The 16320-nt window shown below is 35.9% G+C and overlaps 1 pseudogene; it reads left to right on the forward strand.

Moving 5' to 3' along the window:
- Nucleotides 1-1780: 1780 nt before the first annotated feature.
- On the forward strand, nucleotides 1781-15318 carry LOC105040674 (protein trichome birefringence-like 38; annotated as a pseudogene).
- The last annotated feature ends 1002 nt before the right edge of the window (nucleotides 15319-16320 follow it).

Raw genomic sequence — 16320 nt, forward strand, 5'->3', positions numbered from 1 at the left:
TTTAAAGGAACATCAAGCTTACTCTGATTTTTAATGTCCTTTTAGGTAATACAAAAAGCAACCATGTGAGTTTGCTATAAAGAAAATCATATATAGTTATATTTTTTACTTAATATATGTGATGGTTCAAATGTCTCACACATCAGCCCTATAAAAGGTGAAGTGAAGGAGGCAGTATGTTCTTTGAACCTTGCAACAGGCTGCAATATTCAGAGCTAACCTACTTACTACCATATTCAAATGTTTCCTCCATAAATTTCTTTGTTGCTAAGCTTCATCATGAAATATATGGTTTTCTAATAGATTTTAAAAAGTAAGGAACTAAAATGGAAATCTTAATTTGATGTCCTTTTCAAACCAAATTTGATGTCGAGGACAACTTCAGCACGTGATACAAGAAGAGATAGTAAATTGCAAATAATTATGAAGTTGCAAAAATTCACGACGTATAAACTGTTTCTGCTATTTTGCTTTCTGTTCCAAGCAGAATGTAGGCAATTTTTAAGTTTTGAAATTCATGCACTATCTCTAAAGTTAAATATACTTTGATCGTTAGGTCATTGCTTCCTACAAACAATATTTCAACTTTGTTTTATCAGCTGACTGGTTGGATAAGGTAGCCTCACCTAGCCATATATCATCAAGTCAGATGGGACATGGTTACTTGGTTCAGCCCTTTCTATTCTTTTCTATATTATTTTCTTTTTCTCCCTAATCAAGACTAGGGTGTCAGAATTGCCCTTTTAACTCCTGTACTTTCTTCTCTACCACCTATCGCTCATCTCATGCAGTCTGGATATGAGATAATTGTTTTACTCTAATCCATCTACCATTTAACAGATAAAAGTGTGGAGGGATGAGAGGGGTGATCTTTCTTCTCCATGTTGTTGTTACAAAGGAGCAACAAGGCTCTGCTCTATCCTTTTGTTACATCATGTGGACGTTTGCTTTCCGCTGTGATGGTTGAGATCTCCTGAAATTAGAATATTGTCTAATAATTACGGAAAGAATATCGGTCAGCTGTAGCGTTCACCCTTTGCCAGAAAGAAAGACAAAAGAAAAAAAGAAAAACTAGAGCATTCACCCACGACTAACGATATCCCCCCCCCCTCTTTTCTTTGTGTGTGTGTGTGTGTGTCTAACTTGATGATCTAAGAGGTACGCTCGTGAATTATTGAACCTCATGGAAGCACTAATGGTTGCTGATAGACTCCTTGTGGGTCTATTCCTGGTATTGGTAAAAGCAAACACATTTCTTCATTAAATGATACATTTAGTTTATATACTGTTTTATGCCATGGTACTTGGAGCTTATTATCTGTGCATTTTTTGATGTGTTGTTGCTTTGTTATATCTTATATGTATTTCATTGTCAGAGCAAACCATCTAGATATATGCTTCTGTTCCAAATGGAGACTTCAGGCAAAAATTTGTGGTAACTTGAAGATTTTCATCTGGCAACATTGCCAGTTATTGGTTTCTGACGTGCATGATATATGAAGTGTAAGTGTAGAAATTTGTATGAATTCTTTCCGTAGGATTTCAATAGTTGCTATTTTTATTAGAGATTAGCTTGTTTGGAAGGAAAAATCTGAGAGAGATTGATCTACCGAGCATCTCAAGCAAGAGCTATCTTTAATGTCTGGAAAGTTCCCTGGCAATATCTCTTGGACTGGAATTGTGCTGGTTGCATGCCAATGAATGGCAGGCTCTGGTGCCATTTTATGCCAAATATTGACATGGCATAACGTGTACATGTCAAAATGCTGATGTGGTAGGCACATGATGTTTTAATCCCTTCTTTCTGTTTTTGCTTGGAAAATGAAAATTCTTATGAATGCTTGTAGTTTGTCTGGTTCATGTCAATTAGCTGCAGTTGGATACTTAAACATTCTTCAGTATGATGTATTTTATTTGAAATTTTTGTTGGCTATGAGCAAATTAATATTATGCTAAAATGAGAAAGAAATTCTGCTTAGTTGTTGGTTCTGAATTTAAACTATCACGTATTCAATGTCAACTAAAGGTTGACAACTGGAAGTCTTTGTTTTTTCTTTTTTAATATGATTGAGATGATAAAGCAATTTTTGGATCATCAATAGTTTCTCTTTGCAAATGGAGTTGAATTGGAAAGTTTTTAAAGATAGCAGTCATGAAAAGGCTAATTACAGAATGGTCTTATAGAAGTTGGACTAGCTGTTGGAAGATGCCAAGAAAGGAGTTTAATAATTGAAATTGTAAAAATCGAATACATAATTATTAGAGTGGCTCATTTCTAATAATAGAGTTTATAGCATCTTATTTGTTGCAAGAATCAGGATGAGAGGGGGAAAGCCTAACTTAAATTAGGGTGAAGTAGGATCAGATAGAACCTGAATTAGTGGTATTTGACATGCAGTAATTTTGCCAACTCAACCAGGGCATAAGTACTACAAATAGTACTTCATAATTTGCCAACTAAACCAGGGCATAAGCACTACTAATGGTACTGCATAAGTTGAATGACTATAAAAGAACTTCTACAATATGTAGAGGTCCTTTTATTTGGTTGACATAAATTTAAATTGAGCAAAATTTGAAGTCTATAGAGTGAAAGATATGTACAACATTTGTTTGTGGAAAAAAAATTATAAATCTCTCTGTCATAATAACAGGTAAATAAATCCATAATAGATGGTGGCATGAGAGATCTTGTATGATCTTAGTATCCAGAATTGTGACTATATTTGAAAGGGAGAATTGTGCAATGAAACTTAAACTGGGAATAAGTCTCCAAATTAATGGACTTTAAAGTTGACCAAAGAAAATTTTCGACTTTTATAAATTCCCATAAATGTTGAACAATCTTTATTCTACGAAATCTCATGGAGATTCTCGTAGATACACAAAAAAAATTAGATTCTGTCCAAGGGCATAACTGTGATTGATGAAAAAAAGATGTGCTTCCTCAACAGAAGAAAGAAATTAATATATAAAACAATAAAGGGTGTTTTGCATACATACCCTCCTAATTGATATTTGCATGTACCCTTACAAAACACTTGTTTTGCATGCATATTCTATTTTTTTTCCACACGTACCCATGCCATCTAATGCTATTAAGAAATTAGTGTTTTGAAATTGAAATGACTGGAATATCTTTAATCACTAGACATGCAAAAAGAAAAAAATTTATAAGGATATACATGCAAATAGCAACTTTTGAGGGTACTCATGCAATTTAATATATTTAGGAGGATATATATGCAAAAAAAAAAATAATTTTATTTTTATCTATTTCAACTTGTTTTAGCACTCAAACTAGTCTAGTGCTTGCTCATCAATATTTTCTATGAAAATATTGCTAAGGAAAAAGATCGATCACTGATTAGATAACAAAAAAGGTTTTGTTATTGGGAAGAGGGAAAGTTTGACTGGTCAGATAAGCTCGAAGCAAGACCCATTAACCTATTACCCACTTTTGAAGTAAAAAGATAATCTCATAATTTTAATTAATTTTTAATTTAAATAGATATGATTTTGGCTAATGACATCAGCTAAATTGCTATGTCAAAGGTATTCATGCAAAAATAATATTTTGTGAGGATGTACATGCAAATATCAATTTTAGAAGGATATTCACACAAATCCAATATTTAAGAGGGTATTCACATAAAAAATCTAAGGATTTTTTTTTTTGCATGTATGCTCTTCTAAATATATGAAATTACATGAATATTTGTAAAATTACTATTTGCATACATACACTTATAAATGTTTCTTTTTGCACATACCCATTAAGGGTATTTTGGTCATTCAATTTAAACCGCTAATTTCTTAATGGCATTAGATGGCATAGGTATATGTGCAAAAAAAGGAAATAGAAGGCTATACGTGCAAAATAAGTATTTTATGAGGGTATATATATAAATATCAATTTTGAAAGAATATTTATGCAAATTCCAATATTTAGGAGGATATGTACACAAAAAATCCAAAAATAAATTTGGTTACCTCTCTTTAGACATTTTATCCAGTCAAGCTATCAAAAAAGGAAGTTGGTGCCCTCTTGGTTAACTAATTCATTAACAACCCTAGGTCCTTTGCTTTTCTTCCCCACAGTCCTTATCTCTCTCTCTATGGGGTCTAAAGTGAGGATGGGCTTTGTTCCTCTCCTAAATCACTATGTTCTTTTAGCACTCTTTGTGGCCTCGTGTGGTGTAATAGTGGAGAGTTTGAATGGGGTGGAGGGAGCTTGGCCCAGTGCAACTTGTTCCAAGAAGTTGGCCCTACGATGAATCATGCCCTCTCTATGACTTGGCAGGTTATCCGTTTTTAGTAGACCTATGTTTAACTGCCTGAAGAGTGGCTGACCTGATAAGAAGTACCTCAAGTACTGGTGGAAACTCGATAGTTGTGAGCTCCCAATATTGGTTCTTATTCTTCCGGTGCCATCTGTACTAATCTTGTAATGGAATAATTTGTTAGTGCTTATATACTACAATTGGTCACACAACGAATGCCAAGTATATGGTTGAGTGATGTTTCTTATGCTTAATGGGCAGCTTATTTTCGAGTGAAAACAATCATAAATTGGATCTACTTCGGTAAAAGTGGATTGCAGTGGAAATGCATTTTTTGAGCTGATTAATTAATAATTGGCCTTGCATCATGTCAAAAATTGATCAAATCTAACCTTCTTGCATCCTACTATGTCATTTGTTTTAAATATGTGATAGTCATGTGACTTGGGATGGATCTTGATGTTCATTGGTGTATTGTTGTGCAGATTTGATGGCAAGGATTTCTTGCAGAGCATGAGGGGGAAGACAATAATGTGTGTGGGGGATTCAATAAGTTTGAATCAGCGGTACTTGCTTGCTACATGCGACAGTACCTAGAACTACCATTTCTTACAACAAACTGGCTGATAGTGTTAAATTTGAGGTTGGTATTCCTATCTTTTTTCAATTGAAGAGTTAATTGACTTTGTTTTTAAGAAATTATCTTTTCCTTGGGAACAAAAAAAAGCGATATGTCACCTGAGATAAATTCTCCTAATCCCAAATATGGCACCAAACTACATGTTCAGCACCACATGTTATCCGAGGATTACTGCTATGAAGAAATATCCTCCATTGAGTCATGCCAATCTCATGAATTTCACTAGTTGATCCCCTCCTATGTGGAAAAATTATTTGTTGGACCAGATCTGTTAGCTCAGCTGTGGACCATTACAACCACAGAGCAACATGCACTGACACACCTGTATTGCTCCATTTTTCTGCTGCTTTCTTTGTTTCTTTGTGTTTAGGCATGTTTCTTTGTGGTTGGACTTGTCCATGATTGGTCCACTCTGAGGTGGTGGATCTAGGTCAAACAATAACTTCTCCCTATGAGGCTGTCATGTAATATGCTAGATATGAAGGGAATTTAGGTGGTGCCAGGATTGGGCTACATAGCAGTGTCGATAATCAATATGCTCCAACACCAATATCTCTCACCTTTCACTCTTTAATCAGAGGTTTTGTTGCAGGACTACAATGTCATGTTGTCTTGCTGCTTTGCACTGTATATGGTGGACATTGTCCCTGAGAAGATAGGGAAAGTCCTTAAGATGGACTCTGTGCAACAAAATGGGCAGGGATGGCTCAGTGCAGATGTTCTCATCTTCAATTTGTTCCCTTGGTGGAACCAAAGCAATCCTGGCTGACTGTGAGATCTCACTGTCCTAATTCCATACGTTCCATCACTCTCAGATTTACTTCAGCAAGTTTTGACTGTAGGATTTTATGGTGCAGATGGGATTATATTCAAGGATGGCAACGAGATACTCAAAGACATGAACCGCACCAAAGCTATGGGGAAGGCTTTGAATGGATGGGCAAGATGGGTGGACTCCAACATTGATCCAAAGTCTGAGAAGGTCTTCTACTTCGGAATTCCCCCAACCCACATAAAGTTTTGGCACCTTATCAATTTGGAAATTATCTATGAAGAAGCACAGCATGTTCATACTGACTTAGTTGATCTTTACTCTTTACCATAAGTTCTTGCTTGCTTTTGTCTTTTCCTTTTATTGTGGTTTTAATTGGCACAGTGGAGAGGATTGGGCCTAGTGAGGGAATATTTGTGTTGGACAAACAGAACCACTGATGGCAAAAACATACCCCAGCGGTCCAATTCTGCAAGAAACCATGGTACGGAGCATATTGGGAAGTATATCGAAGCCAGTCTATTTGCTGGACATAACTTTCCTCATGCAACTCAGAAAGTATGGTCACCCTGGAAAGTGCAGTGGTGGTGATTGTGCACTGGTGCTTAGCTGGAGTTCCGGACACATGGAACATATTATTGGATGCTGCCCTTCTTGAATGGAAGTGAGATTGTTTTTCCTTAGAAATATATGGAAGTGGCACAAATGAGAAGATGTTCATGTAAAATGGGGGAGAAAAAGTTCAATTATTAGAATCAATTACATGGGGATTTTCCTTAGTTGTTTGCTATTTTCTTTTTTCAATAATAATTATCATAGAATGTAAAATTGAGTTCATGAGAACACCTTAATGGGGAGAAGTGTTTCTCAGTTCATGAATTGTTTGGCTCTTATTTTCTTAAGAAAAAGAAAAGATCTTCAAGAGTGAAGGAGATGGTGTTAGTGGGAAACTCGATGATTTTGAGAGGGATCATTCATCAACAGGATCCAACTAGAAGGTCTTCTTTATCTGCTTGAATCAATGATCTTTAAGTCACGGTCATGGATTTTCAAAACTGTGCTGAAATGGAGCTGATGAGATGTTCATAAGGCTTTTCTTTTTTTTTTTCTCTTCTGAAAAAGAGGGCACTTCACAGTCAGCAAAGAATGCATCAAGAAGCCTCCAACATTATGCGCGCAAGAAAAAAAAAAAAAGAATTAAGCAAAATGAAGACCAGTGGGACAGATATCAATGTGCAAAAGTGTAGTCATGTATTAAGCAGGTTTGGTGTCACCCTCTTAATACTTTTCTCTGCCCTTTCACCCAGCATCTTCTGCTTGAGCAGTTAGGGTGGTGAAGAAGAGTGTAAAGGTGATGGTGAAAAGCTGAAGGCTATAGATGGATGGCAATTTATTCATAGCTACTTTATTGAGGAAGGCTTCCATAGGTACTTCAAATCATACTCCCGCATCAAAACATTCAATTTACCATATTGTCACCCTTTCTCAGGTTTTCTCATAGCAAGGTCTGAAGTTGTTTATTTCCTTCTCCGCCACTCAATTGCTCATATTGTCTGTGAGATGAGGGAGATGTGGTGGTTTTCTTCTAGCAGACTATGATGTCCTTTTTCTTTTTCTTTTTTTTGTTTTGTTTTCCTGTATCATTTCCATTTCTAGATTTCATGCTATTTTATGATTTTAGGTTTCATTCCTATTCATATCTTCCTTTTTTCCCACAATGTTCCAATTTCCAGATTTTTTGCTATTTTATGATTTTAGGTATCCTTGCCTGTTTCTTACCAAGGGTCCAAAAGAAACTTTTCTCAGCTGTTATGCCTTCATTCTTTTTTGAGCAAATGTCAATTGTTTTTAGTCTTAAATTATTATATAAACCTCTGATGCGAAATGAACTTAAGAAGATGCCAGATTTTTAGCTTCTAAGTTCCTTAAAGAATTATAGATTATAAATCCTAAAAAATGATAGCTCTTAAGAGTGCTTATTTCCTAGAATCTTATAAATTTCTTTGTGGTTATTCTATTGTTATAGACATACGTAGTTGTGGAAGTGATCACAAAGAGAAATTTAGTTATGTACATGAAAGGATCAAGAATTTAAATGCTTATCACTGTACTATTTCCTCTGTAGAAAAAGGAGGAAACAACGGACTTTCACTTTGTTGGCTTTCCTTTTTCAATTTCTCTTTTTCGTGTAAATTTTCATTGATTGGTCTTGATACTATGATAATCACTTGGTATATTGCTTATTTATCTCTTACTGGTCTGCCAGCTGCTATCTGAAAGTATACAATTTTAGAGATGTTAATGTTAGAGGCTTACTTGAAATGTACCTGTTTTGCTTCTTAGACTATCTAGTGAGGCCTCAAGTTTTTGATAGGTTGTTTAGTCATAGAGGATGAGGCTTCACTGGATGGCAAGGTTGCTCCATTATAATTTGGAGGTTATGAGTACGAAACATTGAAACAGCTTTTCTGCATTCAGGTTAAGGATGCAGACATCTGACCCTTCTCAGACCCTGCAATGGTGGGACTTTCGTGCATTAGGCTATCTTATTTTTAGGTTTGTGTTCTTCTCATTCAAATTATTTTGTATCAATAGTTCGTATATTTCTTTTTGCTTTATATAATCATATGTGTAGCTTTGCTAGAATTTTCCTTGATACTCCAATGGATAAGGGTATCAAAGTAATATAATATAAGGAAGCAAAGTGATATCGGAACAACTGCTTTGATAGAGTGTTGAATTGCTTTAACTTGTGTTCTCTTCATTCCAACAATTTTTTCATTAGTAATTTCTCTGATTATTTTGCTTTTGCATAACTAAACATGACTAGAACTATGTTTATTTGATCCTTGGATAAATATTTATATGCAAACATGGCTGGTGGAGCAAGGAGGAAGCACGCACTTGAGCTACTGGACATGTACCAGATGAAGGTAAGGCTATAAACCTTTTCATACCCTATGTGGTGTTATTGATGTTAAAAAAAAAAAAAAAAAAAGAACAGCAGAAGTGCAATGATATATTTTAATGGTCAAGTGTATTTTTTCACTGTTCATTTTCCCAGTTTCATGCTCTATGATTTGAATTTCATATCAGCTAATCTGGTTTTTATTATTTTCTTTAAAGGAGCATCAAGCTTACTTTGATTTTTTATGTCTTTTTAGGTAATAGAAAATGCAACCATGTGAGTTTACTATAAAGAAAATCATGCATATGGTTATATTTTTTTAATTAGTATGTGATGGTTCAAATGTCTTGCACATTAGCCCTAGAAAAGGTGATGTGAAGGAGGCAGTATGTTCTTTGAACTTCGCAATAGACTGCAATTTTCAGAGGCAACCTGCATACTACCTTTTTCAAATGTTTCCTCCATAAATTTTTTTATTGTAAGCTTAGTCATGAAAGATATGCTTTTCTAATAGATTTTTAAAGAATAAAGAACTAAAAAGGAAAACTTAATTTGATGACCTTTTCAAACCAATTTAATGTCCTTTTCAAACCAAATTTAATGTCGAGGACAACTTCAGGACTTGATACAAAGAGGTGCGCTATCCTCCACCTTCGAGATAGGAAATTGCAAATACATGTGAGGTTGAAAAAATTCATGATATAGTAACTGTTTCTGCTATTTTGCTTTCTGTTCCAAGCAGAATGTAGGTGATTTTAAGTATTGAAATTCATGCCCTATCTCTAAAGTTAAATTTACTTTGATCTTTAGGTCATTGCTTCCTACAAACTATATTTCAACTTTGTTTTATTAGCTGACTTGTTGGGTAGGGTAGCCTGACCTAGCCATATATCATCAAGTCAGATGGGACCTGGTTACTTGGTTTAGCCTGTTCTATTCTTTTTTATATTGTTTTCTTTTTCTCCCTAATCAAGAGTAGGGTGTGGGAATTGTCGTTTTCCTCTTGTACTTTCTTCTCCACCACCTATTGCTCATCTCATAAGGTCCGGATATGAGATAATTGTTTTACTCTTGACCATCTACTGTTTCACAGATAAAAGTGTGGAGGGATGAAAAGGGTGATCTTTCTTCTCCATGTTGTTGTTACAAAGGAGCAACAAGGCTCTGCTTTGTCCTTGTAAATTTTGTTACATCATGTTCACTTTTTCTCTTTGTTGTGATGGTTGAAATGTCCTGAAATTAGAATATTGTCTAATAATTCTGGAAAGAATTTTGGTCAACTATAGCATTCACCCATGACTAAAGATACTCCCGCGTCCGCCCCCACCCCCCCCCCCCTCCTCTTTTTTTTTTGTCTAACCTGACGATCTCAGAAGCATGCTTGTTAGTTATCGAACCTCATTGAAGCACTAATGGTTGCTGATAGACTTCTTGTTTGTCTATTCCTGGTATAGGTAGAAGCAAAAGCACTTTTCATTAAATGATACATTTGGTTTATATACTGTTTTATGCCACAGGACTTGAAGCTCATTATCCGTGTTTTATTTTTCAATTTATTGTTTCTTTGTTATCTCTCTTGTGTTTTTTATTGTCAAAACAAATCATCTAGATATATACTTATGTTCCAAATGGAGACTTCAGGTAAAAATTGGAGGTAACTTGAAGATTTTCATCTAGCAATATAGTCGTTGATTTCGGACATGCATGATAAATGAGATGTAAATATAGAAATTTGTATGAATTCTTGGTGTAGGGTTTCAATACTTGCCATGTTATTAGAAATAAGCTTGTTTGAAAGGAAAAATCTGAGAGAGATTGATCTACCGAGGATCTCAAGTGAGAGTTATGTTCTGACAGCTCCAAGGCAATATCTTTCATAGTGGAATCTTGCCGGTTGCATGCCAGAATGCCAGTGATTGGTAGGCTGCAGCAAACCATTTTATGCCAAATATTGACATTGCATAACATGCGCATGTCAAAATGCCAACTTGGTAGGCATGGATGTTTTAATACCTTATATTTGTTTCTGCTTCAAAAATGAAAATTTTTAGGAATGCTTGTAGTTTATTGAGTCAATGTCAATTTGCTGCAGTTGGATACTCAAGCATTCTTCAGTAAAATTCGGATACTAATCCGGATGATATTACTCGGATTTTACTTTCTCATTTCATCATCAGGTGGTCTGCTGAATCTAATTTAGATATCATTGATCACCCTTTGATCTTTTCTACTGTCTCGACCACCCAGAATGCTTCCTTGATAGCTTCTCCTTCAGATGATGAAATTGAATATGCTCTATTTTTTATGCATGTTGATAAAGCTTTTGGTCCTGATAGTTTTCCTCCCTTCTTTTAGCATTATTGGTCGATTGTTAAGGTTGATGTCATTAAGGCGGTCCGTCACCTTTTTACTACTTTTCTTATGCCTGATGATTGGAAGCAAACTTATATTGTTCTAGTGCCTAAGAAGCTAAATCCATCTTCACCAAATGATTTTCGGCCTATTAGCCTATACAATATGGTCTATAAATTGGTTGCTAAAGTTCTTCTACATATGCTTTAACAAGTTTTACCTACTTTAATTTCAGACGAACAGGGAGCTTTTATTCATGGTTGTCAAATTTCTTTTCATATCTTGTTAGCTTAGGAGCTCATTCATTCTTTATTCCGGGCTCCAAGGTCTAAAAGCCTTATGCTTCTCAAGTTAGATATGGAAAAGGTTTATGATTGTGTGAGTTGGTCTTTTCTCTCTCACATTTTCTCTCATTATGGGTTTCATCCTTTATTTGTGAGGTAGACGCAGGCTTTTTTTTTTGCATCCTCAATTTTCCTTGTTAATTAATGGTTCGCCTACTACTTGGTTCCTGATTTCATGTGGGCTTCAACAAGGTTGTCTGTTGTCCCCCCTGATTTTTTTTTCTACCATTTTGCATACCGCCATCCAGCATCTATCAAGGATATCGGTTACGTCATGGGCCGATTATTTCTCACATCTTTTATGCTGATGATTGCCTTATTATGGGACGTTCAACAGTAAAAGAGGCTGCTTCACTTGCTTCTTTTTGGGATGTTTATTGTCATTTCTCTGGCTAGGTTGTGAATCGTTCAAAATCCCATATCATGTCGAGCCTGTCTACACCACATAGAATTAAATCTCAAATTTGTAGTTTGCTTAATATCACTTGTCAAAACTTATCCTGGCAATATTTAGGAACTCTGATATCCAATAGCCCATTAACAAGAGTGGATATACAACCTTTATTCTCTAAGGTGTCTAGTCCTTTGGATCTATGAAAATGGAGAAAACTTTCCTTTGCAGCTAGAGTTATGCTTCTTCAATCGGTGCTCTCTACGATTCCTTTATATATGTTATCAGCTGTGCATATTCCTTGTTATATTCTAGATCAGCTTGAAAAAGAATTTGGAGCATTCCTTTGGGGTCATAAGATTGAGCAACGAGGCTTTCATCGAGTGGCTTGGGAGCAGATTTGTATACCTAAAGATTTGGGTGGTTTAGGATTTAGGTATTACATCCTTGCGTCTTTGCCGCTCTCAATGCTTATCTAAACTTGCTGCGCATTTAATTCCGCACCTAAATATCTTATGGGCTCAAGTGATTACGGCGAAGTATCATTTCACAGGGTCTTGGGTCCATTATTTTAAACCTTGCAATTTTTCGGTCATCTGGCTAAAATTTGTGCCGCTGCATATTATGTTCACTATAAGTTTCAATAGCTAATTGGCAATGGGGAGCAGGTAAATCTTTTTTCTGATCCTTGGTTGACTACTTGCCCCTTGATCAACATGCCTACTTACCTTAATATTGAAAGCTAATCAATGGAATTAAAGGTGTCTGATGTTATTACTTCTACGAGACAATGGGATATACAAAAATTGACTATTCTCTTTTCTGCGGATATATTGCATCAGATTCTCTCTTCCTATTCCTAAAGGTCAGTGGGCTGATCAATTAGTTTGGGGTAACATGAAATTACCTGATATTTCGCTGCATGATATGACCGATATCTCATCTCAGATGTACATTCAGACTGCTGTTCCAATGGTCCCATTTTGCTGGATTTGGAAGCAAAAAGTTCCTCCTAGAGTGAAAACTTTTTGGTGGTTCTTTGCTAGGGGAAGACTGCCAACTAAAACATATCTTTATCATTGTGACATCCTTACTGCTTTTCAACAATATTGTGACTTGTGTTCACAGGTTACTGAAGACCTTAATCATGTGATTTTGAGTTGTCCAATTGCATCTAGTACTTGGCAATATGTCTCTCAGCTCACTCATTTGCCCTTTCCTAGCTGTTCTGTACAACATTTGCTACACCATATGTCTAATCCCTATCTTCATGATCTGCGTAGATGTTTTTTCACCGTTGTTGCTTGGGGTCTGTGGAATGCCTGTAATGAAAGATTATTTAACCACATCCCTACAAATACTAAGCAGCTAGCTAGGTATGCTCTAACCATGGCTACCTTGATATTTCCTGATAGGCACTGGGGTAATCGTAATAACATTCTGTCTAATCCTATATCTCCTCATATAGTTTCGTGGTTGCCCCCACCCATGGGTACTATCAAGGTTAACTTTGATGCTTCGGTTATTTCTAATAAAGCAGCTGTAGGTTATATTATTAGAGATCATAATGCAAAGTTGCTCCATGCGGGAGGTAAGTTTTTGTCTCATATGTCAGTTCCATTTGCTGAATTAATAGTTGTCTGGTTAGGACTTAAAGAGGCCATATTTTCACTGAATGCTACTCACATAATCCTCGAAGGTGATTTTACTACTTTGGTCTTGTGGATAAATAATTCTTATGTGCATAGGTACCCGCATCTTCCTCTTCTACAAGATATTACTAAATGAGAATCTTCATGCACTTCTTTTAAAGTTTGTTATACCCTTAGGCAAGGTAATCAGGTTGCTGACTATTTGGCCAATAAAGCTTTGCAGGGTGATTTCGCATGGACGTTTACAGATCTTATTGATATATCTTGTTTATATCTTCTTCATGCAGATGGATATATGGTATAGTTTGTTTGTTACAAACCTTTTTGTGCAGATTATGATTGACATTTGGTAGCAATGTATCAGATTACATGGATGGCATAGCACTGTTCAGCATGAGACTCGATATTCCTTCATGTTTTTCCACTCTCTTTTTAACTACTTATTAATTCTTCCTTCCATCTTCCTTACTTCCCTTGGCCGATACCTGTTATCATCTATCTCTTCTACGACTCCCCTTGGCCATATCTCTACTCGTATACAAGATCATCCACATCAAGCTGCCTCTCGTGCTATGGGTGAGGGGTCTGGGAAGTTTAAAATATCTGTTTGTATACAATATGATCCATATCAAGCTGCCTCTGGTTTTGAATATGGCTCACTGGAGTGTATTGAGGGTTTACTATTACATGGTGGGTATATTCTAGGGAGTATGGGAATGACTAGGTACAATTGTTTACATCCTTCCTCTTCTTGCTCCGAAGTTGGATGATATAAGAGAATACAAAGATTATTGTCTTAGCTCAAAAGTTGCTTTTGTAACAACTGTTGGGATTCTGCAACACCAATGTGCTTACCGCATAGCTTTGCAAGAAGTGCTGCTTCTAAATATGTTTTAGGAGGAACATTATGGCAAAGGACTTTCTCATTCGAGGACCCCTGTTTCTTGGCTTCTTCACTTCTTCAAATGTACTGCAACGTGATAGGCAGAAGATGCGGAATTATTGGCCTATGGCCTATGCTGGCAGTCGCTTTTGGGATGCTCATTACTTTTCTTCGACATTTCATTACTTCACCAATACGTTGTCTGAATTATGGTACTTCTGATACTGCCATTATGTGGGGCATTCGGGATCGCACACATGAGGATGTGCTGATATATATACTATTTGAAAGAAAAGAATGGTCAATTTTTGGAATAATAAAACTTGCAGTCAGAAAAATAGAAAAAGAAAAAAAAGAGGAAATAGGGAAAAAAGGAAAAGAAAAAAAAAACTTTTATACAAAAAAGAAAGAATATACAAAAGAAAAAAAGAATATATAAAAGAAAAAAAAGAAAAGAAAAAAAAGGAAGTAAAGGAAGAAAGAATATATAAAAGAAAAAATGCAAAAAGGAGGTTCCGGAGAAGAGAATACTCTTATGTCTAATCTTTATGTTCTGTTTCATTTTGCAGGTTCTTTGTCCGTCCTTTATGATCAAGATGTTTGCTACCTATTTCTTAAGCATCTATCATTCGTGTAGTGGCACCTTGCTTTTCCGCCATGTATCGGCTTTGCCATTTATTCGTAAAGGGATGTCTCTATATGCATATTTCCGATGTATGCTGATGGCAGCATGCGTAACATCTTACGATGCTGTGGTACAAATTTTGCTTGTGGTAGGCTTGTTCTGTTTTTTGTTTATGGCCACTTCTTCTCTATTCCGATCTTCAGTGCTTTGGATGGCACATGTTCATACGAACCAACTTTTTCATCATTATTATGAAGGTCTACAAGTTCATTTTGGGAATTCAGATATTGGTTTTTTTCCAAGCAATTCAGTTTTCAATATCTACAAATGACTGTATGCATTGGGATTTCTAGTCGATGTACTATTATGTAAGTCATCATAACAAGTTTTTTTGGATGCTGCATCTCATGTGAGCATAATTTGTTTATTGGTGCTCAAATATTGAAACAATTACAAGGATTATCTCTACTATAGCTGCAACATAGATTTTTGGCTTCATCCCAACTTTTCATACAAGTAGACATGAACACCGTAGGGTTCTGGTTACTTTTTGCTACTTCTGGATTGTGGTCCTTGCATTCTACTAATCACAGTGAGACATTTTTTACTCTCAGGATACTCACAGTTATTAGTTGCTTTTGTGGTGTGGAGAATGTATAGTATCATGTGTACTTTCTCTATTTGTATAGTCTTTTGTTACAGTCTTTTGTTTCCTATGTAAAAATGGTTCAACAGTCGTTTTGCTATCTTTTCTTCTTTTACAATTGAGCTTTTTTTTATAGATGGGCAGCGGATCGGGCCATCCATGGCTCGGTCCGATCTGGCTCAGTGTGAGATAGGCTGTGCCAGGCACGATCTATTAGCCACAGTGCTGTACCATGCCTGACAAGGCCTATAAGAGGGGGTTGGGTGGGGTTGGGGTTTTCTGGCCTGCGATCCAGGCCCGGCATGGCCCATAAAGGTTTGGGCCAGCATGATCCATGGGTTAGGTACGGCATGGCTTGCATGTCAGTTTGGTCCTCTTGAAACGAGTCGTGCCATGGTTCGGTTTGTTTAGAATTTTTTAAATTTTTTAAAAAAATATGCATGGATAAATTAAAAAGAGGTTGGGGATTAGGGTTTAAATATAAAGTCATTTTGTTAGGTGGAGGCTTTGGTGTGGATTCCTGTCAGTTTATTAATAAATATTAAAATGGTACAAGACGGAAGGGGGGATAGGTTTGACGTTCAGAGTATGATGAAGAGGGAGAGAAAAAAATAAAATTATTGAGGTGACTAACTTCAACAATTAAAAAATTTAATATAATTAATAAAAAAAATAAAATCATATTAATTTGTCTTTGTTCTCGTGGAATTTTTTTGTGCTAGTTTGATAAAAATTTTATTAATTGTTGGTTTCGTTTGTATCGTTGTCATCAGAGGATGTAGTAGGATGTCCATCTTTATTTTGAAATCTCGTCTTCGCATTCA

This window comes from Elaeis guineensis, chromosome 3 (assembly GCF_000442705.2).
Source record: "Elaeis guineensis isolate ETL-2024a chromosome 3, EG11, whole genome shotgun sequence".
Taxonomy (NCBI): domain Eukaryota; kingdom Viridiplantae; phylum Streptophyta; class Magnoliopsida; order Arecales; family Arecaceae; genus Elaeis; species Elaeis guineensis.